At 36.7% G+C, this 8650-nt stretch overlaps 1 protein-coding gene across 3 annotated transcripts in view; it reads left to right on the top strand.

The window, feature by feature from the left end:
- The first annotated feature begins 459 nt into the window (after window positions 1-459).
- The window catches only part of KCND3 (potassium voltage-gated channel subfamily D member 3), a 277087-nt gene continuing 268896 nt past the window's right edge, over window positions 460-8650 (top strand). The window contains exons 1-2 of one of the 3 annotated variants that reach the window (XM_072425652.1): window positions 460-1087; window positions 1637-1948. The gene's annotated coding sequence lies outside the window, so the exon portion shown is untranslated. The remainder of the gene's footprint in view (window positions 1088-1636; window positions 1949-8650) is intronic. The other 2 variants (XM_072425644.1, XM_072425634.1) reach the window with 2 other exon arrangements.

Genomic DNA, 8650 nt, shown 5'->3' with positions numbered 1-8650 from the left:
TTTGATCTGAGTTAATACAGGAGATTTTTAAACTCCCTCTGAGCTTCTGAAATGAAACCATAGCACATTTCTCTTACATAAATTGTGTATAAAATATTTTAGACATTGCTTGGTTAAACAAAAAAGGCTTTCTTTTCGCACACACAAAATTGTGCAAAGAAATAGTTAATAAACCTTTAACCCAGTGATTAGTGCCTTGAAATACATTTGTGCATTTGCTGTAAACCCCCTCCCTCCTTCCACAAAGAGAAGAAGCAAGTGACTAATGGTGCTGTTTGACTATGCCAGGGAATGCAAATCATTGCTTAGTTGTCATGACACATCACTGTTTCACACATTAGCAGAACAGTCACCAGCAAGGGTTAAACATGATGTTTTAATTAGCTTTCTGCCAGGAGAATGCTTTTTTTTTTTTCTTTTTTCTTTTTAGAGAATGCAATGGGTTTTTGAAAGCTTGGGGGTTAATATCTCCATCACCACAAAATCTGTTTAATCCTAGTGATCATGGGAGGTCTGATCATCAAGCAGTTGATCTGTATCACAGCATCACCTCTGAGATATAGGACAGTGTAAGGACCTAAAAATAGCCACACACACAAAAAAGCAACCTTGAAGTCATCAGGAGGATGAGCCAGGGAGAGAAAAAAAAATCAGCAAGGCTTGTTTCCTCTACAGTCTCTGGACCTGTTACATGCTTGTGCTGAATTTAATATAAAAGCACAGGAGTCTGCTTCTTCAGCATGTGAGGATATATTAGATGTACATTGTGCTAGAGAGCAGGGCGCCCCCTGCCTTTTAATTCATATTATTCTCTGCATGAGCCACATAGAGAGAGAGAAGGGGAAAGATGCTAATTATTAAACCTGCTTGTACAGGAGGTGATAATGCCTGGACAATGTCACTGTTACCTGCTGACCACATTCAACCCATGATGCTATTCCCTGTTTACTCCATGGATGCTCATCAAGGACTTGCTGGACCAATTCTTATGCCTGCTACTGATTCTCTTCCTACCTGCTTTCTTTAGGATCTTCACTTCATGCAGCTGGGAAATAGTAGATTCCAAATATTAGGACTTCTACATAAGGTAAGAAGACTATGTTTCCAAATAAGGGAAGAAGCTGCTTGTGACTGTTTTGCATTACCTTTGACAGATGAGAGCTGACATTTCCTATCTCCACTTGAAAGATTGGTTAGTTGGGGAAACCTCTAAATGATCACTTTTCTTTGAACTACAACAAAAGCAGGGTGATCAGGCAAGGTGGCTTAGATTTATTAGAACACTTATTTAAATACATTTTATTTAAGTATTTACTGTACTTTGCAAACTAGCTTTATTGTAGAATCCACAACAGCAACATAGGAACTGGAAGAAAAGGGTCTTCTAATGAAGTGCACCTATGGTGTTGTACAGGAAGAAATCAAAAGCATTTTAATCTATTTGTAAAGCAAACAAATTTGTGATTAGCAATCCTAAGACTTTTAACCCTTTTGAAGGTATAATAGAATGGACAGCTGTGTGGGGAAGTTTTCAGGCTTCCAGCACTGAGCCCCCATTAGCATGCAGTGTCAGATGTGTTGTGTGTTTAATGATTGCATTTGGTGGTGTGCTTCACATCTCTCTGTTGTATTACAGCAAAGGAGCAGCAAGAGAGGGAGGAAAAGACTTCCAGCAGCCCTGCTTCATCTTCCAAAAGCTGGGTACCATTTCCAGCAGTGGCAAGGGGGCAAAGATCTTATTTGGATTGGATTAGATCAAGCTCACAAGTGATGTGCACAGCCTGGACATCAGAATACTAAGAGGCTGGAGGTGTGGCACCCCTGACTTCCACTTTTCTCTGCCTGATTTTTCTTTCCTTTTGCAAAAGAAAGGGGATTTAAAAATAGCTTGGCTTCCTGCAAGCATTATTTTTCTCATTTCTAAAGTGATGCCTGCTTTATGCTTAAGGTAAGCATAATTTCTTTTTTTTTCTGTTGCCTGACTACCAGTTGACTGTGCAAGTGAGGGAAGTTTTAAATGTGTGTATGCCTTAGCCTGTTGCTGATCACAATTACATTGTGATTTTCCTTTGAGACTTGCTTAGCAATCACCGGTTACAGGGATGCCAATTTTATAAGGCTTTATTTTTATGCAAACCGAGTACGATTTAGGAAATAAGTGGTTGCTGCACTGTAAAAAATTGCTTATTTGGAAAGGAGCAGTGAAAAAAAATCTGTTTATGATTGCAGGGTATAAATAGAAAGTATATGATTAAGGTTAACCTAGGCGAGAAGAAGCACAGAGCTAGAACAGGTAACTGATCTTATGCTATATTAACCCTGTAGGGCCTGATGGCCTGGGTGATATAGTCATTCCTGGGAAGGACAGGGTAAATTTACATGGGATTATCATTGTTCTAGATTTATTTGGCTGTTTAGGTTTCAGTAAGGATTTGCAGTGAATGAGTGAATGAGAAAGAAATGACTTACCAAAATCCTCTTGTTTGATAAAAGAGCATTAGCAACCATTTAATAAGATTGTCATTCTGTATGGTAGTTAATGATATGCAAATCACAGTGTATTGCAATCACTTTTTGTTTGTAGTACATGGAGTACTGTGTTATAATACGTTCTGTTTGTTAGTATCGCCACTGTGTATAGCGTTGCATACAGAACAGTGAATCAACCTTTATAAATCAGCCTTCAAAAGTAATACATGTTATTATAGACAGCCTTTGAAGGTATTATATGTGGGTGATTATCTTTAAGTAGCAACAAATTCAGCAGTTAGGCATGTTGATGACCTTATATAAAGTAAAGGGTTCGCAATGGAGGAATGATCAATTAATGTTTGTTATGGAACGGGGATTATGAGAGATGAAACCCTTATTCTTTGCTAAGTGTAAATCTTAATGATGATCATATGAATAACTATGTTTAAAGGCTATAATGTAATTGTCATGGTCCCCAGTCACCATTATTCTCCATTATCATTAATTGCAGAAAAAGTGCTACTGGTGATGGCACAATGAAAAGGGAGTGAGAAGTGAGACACTAAATTCTAATTAACTGGTGTTTCAAACCATAATTAAGACTGTGAAGTCATCTTCTTCTCCCTCCTTCCCTGCCATTGCTCCAACAGTTCATGATTATGACTTCATCGTCATACACTCACATGTCATGTGTGATGTCATCGTAAGCCATCAAATCAAAGTAGCTCTGCCCAACCCAACAATCTTTTCGCTTGCATCATGCCGCTGTAGGCAAATTTCATTTTAACCCTTCAGAAAGGATTGTTAAAATTGGGGTATTTTGGTTTAGTACATATAAAACTGTAAAAGTAAACTTTAGAAACAAAACTTAAATTCAGATTTTCTTGTTCGCGTTTTTTACACGTAGGTTTTGATTGTCCTGTTTCTGACTTCTACCTTTAACGTTTATTCTGCAAAACTGTTGGTTAGCTGGATCACTTTGGTACCATGAACTTATTCTCCACTTTACGTATCACATGAACATTTTGATACCTATAAGTTATATAGCCTTCCCACTACAATAACATATTAAAGACTGATCCAAATGTCCTATGACCTTTCACTGTTTTAAAAATTGTCACACCTGGTAAATGTTAGCTCAGCAAGTAAAGTCTGCTTCACATCTTTAGGTTATGTTTTAAAGCCAAGTCATGTTTATTTCTAGAAAAAGAAACTTATTGTCTGCATTAGTTATTTTAAAGGAAAAAAAATAGCTGTACTGTTTCAGAGACTTTGACTTACTGCCAAGTAATTGGCTTAAGACCTGTTTCCACTTCACAGAAAACTCTTCTCTATGGGCTTCTTCCTGCAATCCCATAAACATTGCTACGCCATGTTCGGTTTATTTTATAATCCTAGAATGGGTTGTTATTCTCCATTCAGAGAAGATCAAGTGTATATATAACAACAAAAAAGAAGTTTCTCTTTAAATTACGGACTTACTAAATTGCAAACATAAATGGTGAAATCAATATTTCTGTTAGTTATTTCTGACACATTTCAAACACATGATGAGATTATTTTGCATGCCATAAAGTACTTTAAAAATTAGACATCAGATTGGTTTTCTTTATGCTGTATATAACAAGTGTTTGTTGCAATGAATAAAACTACATCCTAGAAAGTTGTTAGTATATAGAAACCACACTATATGTATAGTAAAATATTAGAAAAATGCAGCAAATTGCTGTTTGCCAGTCCTTAGATGTGGTGGTTGCATTAGTTTTCTCTATTCAGGCCTTTACTTTGGTAAAGCCTGCCACTGACACGTTTTCTTATAAGGGGACAATGTTTAATTTTCTGGATCTATAGATAAGTAGTGTTTTACTTTAGGAAAGGAATAATGTTAGGTTTTCATAAATACATAACAAATCCTTATTTTATTATTATTTATGTTCCTTATCTTAATACCATAGGGGGAGGCTTTCTGTAGGCCACAAAAGAAGACCTGGGAAAGGCTAATGACACTGAATGTGCTAAGACTGTAAAGTACACAGGGCAGCGCTGGATTTCTGTCAGAATCAACAAATATTGTTTTGTAATAATCAGATATACCAAATCACATTTAAGTCATAGTTACCAGACCAAAGGTGAATGAAAAAGATGTTTGCTGGTGGGGTTTGCATATATGTCAGTGATTTACCTTATTTACCATGGCCTGATTTGTTATATATAATACATAAGGTCTAAGTTAAAATGGTCTGTTCTTTCAGTTCTCAAAACATATGTTTTTTCCTAAGGAGAACAGAAGCATGTTTGATATTTGCTTTGATAACCTTGGTATTCTTCAGATCAGCAATGTAAAGTGCATTCAAATTCTGCAGTATTGAAGAAAAGATGTCAATGAATATTCTGTTTGCAAATGGAAGACATTGAATGCAACACAAGCTTTAAACAGCAGCTGCATTAACAAAGGTTATCTTGTCTCAATGAATTTCCTTTTCTGAATGGACATTGATGAATAGGCTTTTTTATGTCTTTATGTAGATTGAGTTAAAGCTATCTTTTAGATTTCTATGCCTCTCTGCAATAATATATTTATTTATGAGACACCCTTAGTGTATACTTTATTGTTAAAGGGATAGTCCAGCAAGCAATGAAGTACACATTTGAAATATGTATAGTATATGTAATAAATTTACACTCTTGTAATTCACACACCTCTCCCACATTACATAAAACAATACCCCTATATCCATTTGCAGCCCTCCAGTTTCCAGCCTCTCTGACATGCTGACTAGATAATGAAAAAGCACCTCTTATAGTCTTTTCATCCTGTACGTTTCTTAAACCCTACCTCCTCTAAACCCTAGTGTGTGAAACATGACAGCACTGGACAACTCGGCGAGCCTAATTGCTTTACAGTACATTACCCTCCACTTTTAATTCGACATCTGCTGCACAGCAGACTGTTGGAAGAGAATATGAAGAGACATAACTTTGAGACAGTTTTATTAGCAACATTGAGAAATGCATTCTGTTTTCAAATACATAACTATACTATCTTTAACTTTGGCTGGAGTTCCACTTTAGGTGTACCACAAACAATATCCTAATGGTTAGCTTTTTTATTGTATCCAGGAATACCAAGTGATTTGCAATGGTTAGACATTTCTATCTGTGGACATTGACAGCTGCCATAATTGTTTCATCTTTAGAGTGTAATATGTTCTTCATTCGTTACTAGAAACAAAACGAACAAAATTGATCAGGAATTCATTTACTTGGGCATTTGGATTTTCACATTAAGCGTATGGCAGCCCCATAGGGAATGGTGTAACTAATAGTATACTTAAACAGTGTTCTCCCCAGCCCCTTTTAGCTGGGCGCACCACCCGACACTTTTCAGTAACCACCCGGCTGTTTTTATGTGGCTACTGAAAAGTTGAGTGACAATACAGGGGCTGCCACCCGCCTACAATTTCTTCCCACCTGGCTCAAAAAAATTCCTGGGTTGAGCACTGCTTAAACATATGCAGGTAAATGTTTTGGTGATTAAATGAGTGCAGTACAGAATAGAAATCATTCATGGTACTTGACAGTAAATGCCATGAAATGTATGTTCAAAGTCAGTTTCCTGTGACGTTTTATACACGTCAGACTAATAGTTTGGCAAATCAAATAAGTAGGTGGGATGACCTTAGTCTTAGCTCGCAGACATGTTTCTATACAGCTTAGCTTTGTATTGGCTGAATATAAACAAAGAAATGTGTACAATGGCATAGGGTTGTTATGATAGGTCTTAATACACAGAAAAAAATGAAAATGAAGTTTATGCTTTAAAGGTACAGCTTCTATTACAGTCGGGGGGGTTGGATAAGACCTGTAAATTGGCAGAACAGAAAAATCCGGTCTCCTGCCCTGGTAGAGAGTGATAAATATCATTTTTTTTAAATGTGTATTTTCATTTTTTCCTATTCTGCTTTTTTTTTAATTTACCTAAATCACTGCCAATTTTGGAAGGATGGTTTCAAAGTTAAAGTTTTGGTTGCTGTAATTCTGATCTCAGATTTTCTGCCTATAAAATCAATTGAAAGTGGACCTTTCTATGTAAATTTTCACTTCACTTTAAAACAAGCCTAAAGGTCAAGAGTTTAGTATTTTCTTATGTAACTGGCTGAATGTCGGTTTCAGATCAGACATTTACTGGGTAGTAAAATCAGGATCCAGATGGCAAAGCCCTAAATCTGCACCTTTAAAGTTAATCCAGCAGTAACAGCATATTTGATTTCTATTCTTGCTGATTTTTTTAAGGGGTATATGGGAACCTGGCATTTTAGGGAATATGGAATTCACCAATCATCCTTTCTGCTGTATGTGTTCAAATGACAGTGAATGCTGCATTCACTTAATATTAAATATTTCCATTAAGTGTTGTCTTGTACTTGCCTGTTAATGAGCCTCAAGAGGCGACTCGAACACCACAGTTTTACCATGCAAAGATATTTTCCATATTATGGGACAACAAACAATCTGGTAGTTATCGTTAGGCAGATCAACAAGTCTATAAACTTTTTGTACACACAAATTAGATCCTTCCATGTTTTTTACATGGACACAGAATTTTCCAAGATTCTGAAGTTTCTGAAGAGTGTGTATAACTACCATGCTCATACTAAAAAAAGGAAAACGTCCCTTAAAATAGCTTCTTCAAAGAGACAGAGTTATCTTGTTACCAATTACAGCATTCAGAAATTAAGTTTTTATAATTTTAAATATTCTTTTATAAAAGCAAGATGCAGGCAATATTAATGGAAAAAAGTGTTGTAAAGCAGTCATAAACAGTAAAATGAAAAAGGTTTTATTTCAAAAGCCAAAGAGGGGGCTATTGCTATACATAAAAACATTCCTTTATCCATCTTTTCAGATGAACTTGGTAGATATGTATTTATTTATTGTATTTACCATATGTTTTCTCCTCACTAACCTCTGTTCTTCTAACCAAGGTCAGATTGACTTCAGCCTTTGAATTCATAAAGGAACAGCAGTTTGCGAGTAACCTAAATCTAATTTTTGGTGGGGACCGGGGCTCACAAAAGAGGGTTTCTCTTACCAGGTTTACAAAGTTTATGCTTGCACATAAATGTGTTGACAGTTGGAGAATATTGAGACCTAATGGTAAAGACTACAGCTTATGCCAGGAGTAAATTGTCAGCTTTGTCACTTTTTTTATTGCCAGCCATACCTCAGATTCTACTACCTTCCGTCTTTTGATTCAATGAGAAAACTTTGAATGTGTGCTTTAAGGGTTTTTCATTAAACACAGGGCATGCCTAAAACAATCTAGGGCCCTAGAAACTTCATAAATTTATATGTCTCCGAGAATAAATTTGGATGGGCAGCATGATTGCCTAAGTGGCTAACACCCTTGCCTTTCCTGTGTTAGGTCATAGGTTCAAATCTTGTCCAGGGTGCGATCTGCATGAAGTTGGTATGTGCTTCTAGTGTTTGTGTGGGTCATTAGATTGTGAGCACATTTGAGGGAAATTAAGTGATAAGACAATGGGCTTTGTAAAGTGCTGTGTAATATGTTGGCGCTATAAATAGCAGTTATTAATAATAGGCAGATTAAGGCTCTTCATGCCTTCCCTACCATTAGGATCTGTTGTAATGTTCCCCTTTCCAAACCACTAAGAATTAGGAATAGTACACAGCATGGTTGCCCTATTTGTCAAATGTATTCATACTTATTTACTTATGCCTTCCTACTTATTTACTTGTATTTATATGGTGCCAACATAATATGCAGTACTTTATAAAGTCCATTGTCATATCACTAACTCTCCCTCAGAGGGGCTCAAAATATAACCCTCCAACCTAGTCATATAAAAGACACCCACACAAACATGGCAAACATATGAACTCCTTGCAGTGGCCCCTGTGCCCAGGTGCTGCAAAGGTGAGAGTGGTAGGCACTGAGCCAACCTTGCTGCCTACTACTTTACAGAAACTAAAAAGTAATTTCCCTTTCCATTGCAGTGTTCTCCCCAGAAATTTTTTTCAGCCGGGTGGTAGGAAGCTGTAGCCGGGTGGTAAAAAAGGGGGTGTGGCAAAACACGGCAAATTTAGTGCTCCCAGTTGTTTATGCCATGGGTATCCAGTAACCTCTTATTGTTTCAGTGTTCTACCTTCTTCCAAT

This window comes from Pyxicephalus adspersus, chromosome 1 (assembly GCF_032062135.1).
Source record: "Pyxicephalus adspersus chromosome 1, UCB_Pads_2.0, whole genome shotgun sequence".
In the NCBI taxonomy this organism is placed as follows: Eukaryota; Metazoa; Chordata; class Amphibia; order Anura; family Pyxicephalidae; genus Pyxicephalus; species Pyxicephalus adspersus.
This window is presented reverse-complemented; position numbering and strand designations above follow the sequence as displayed.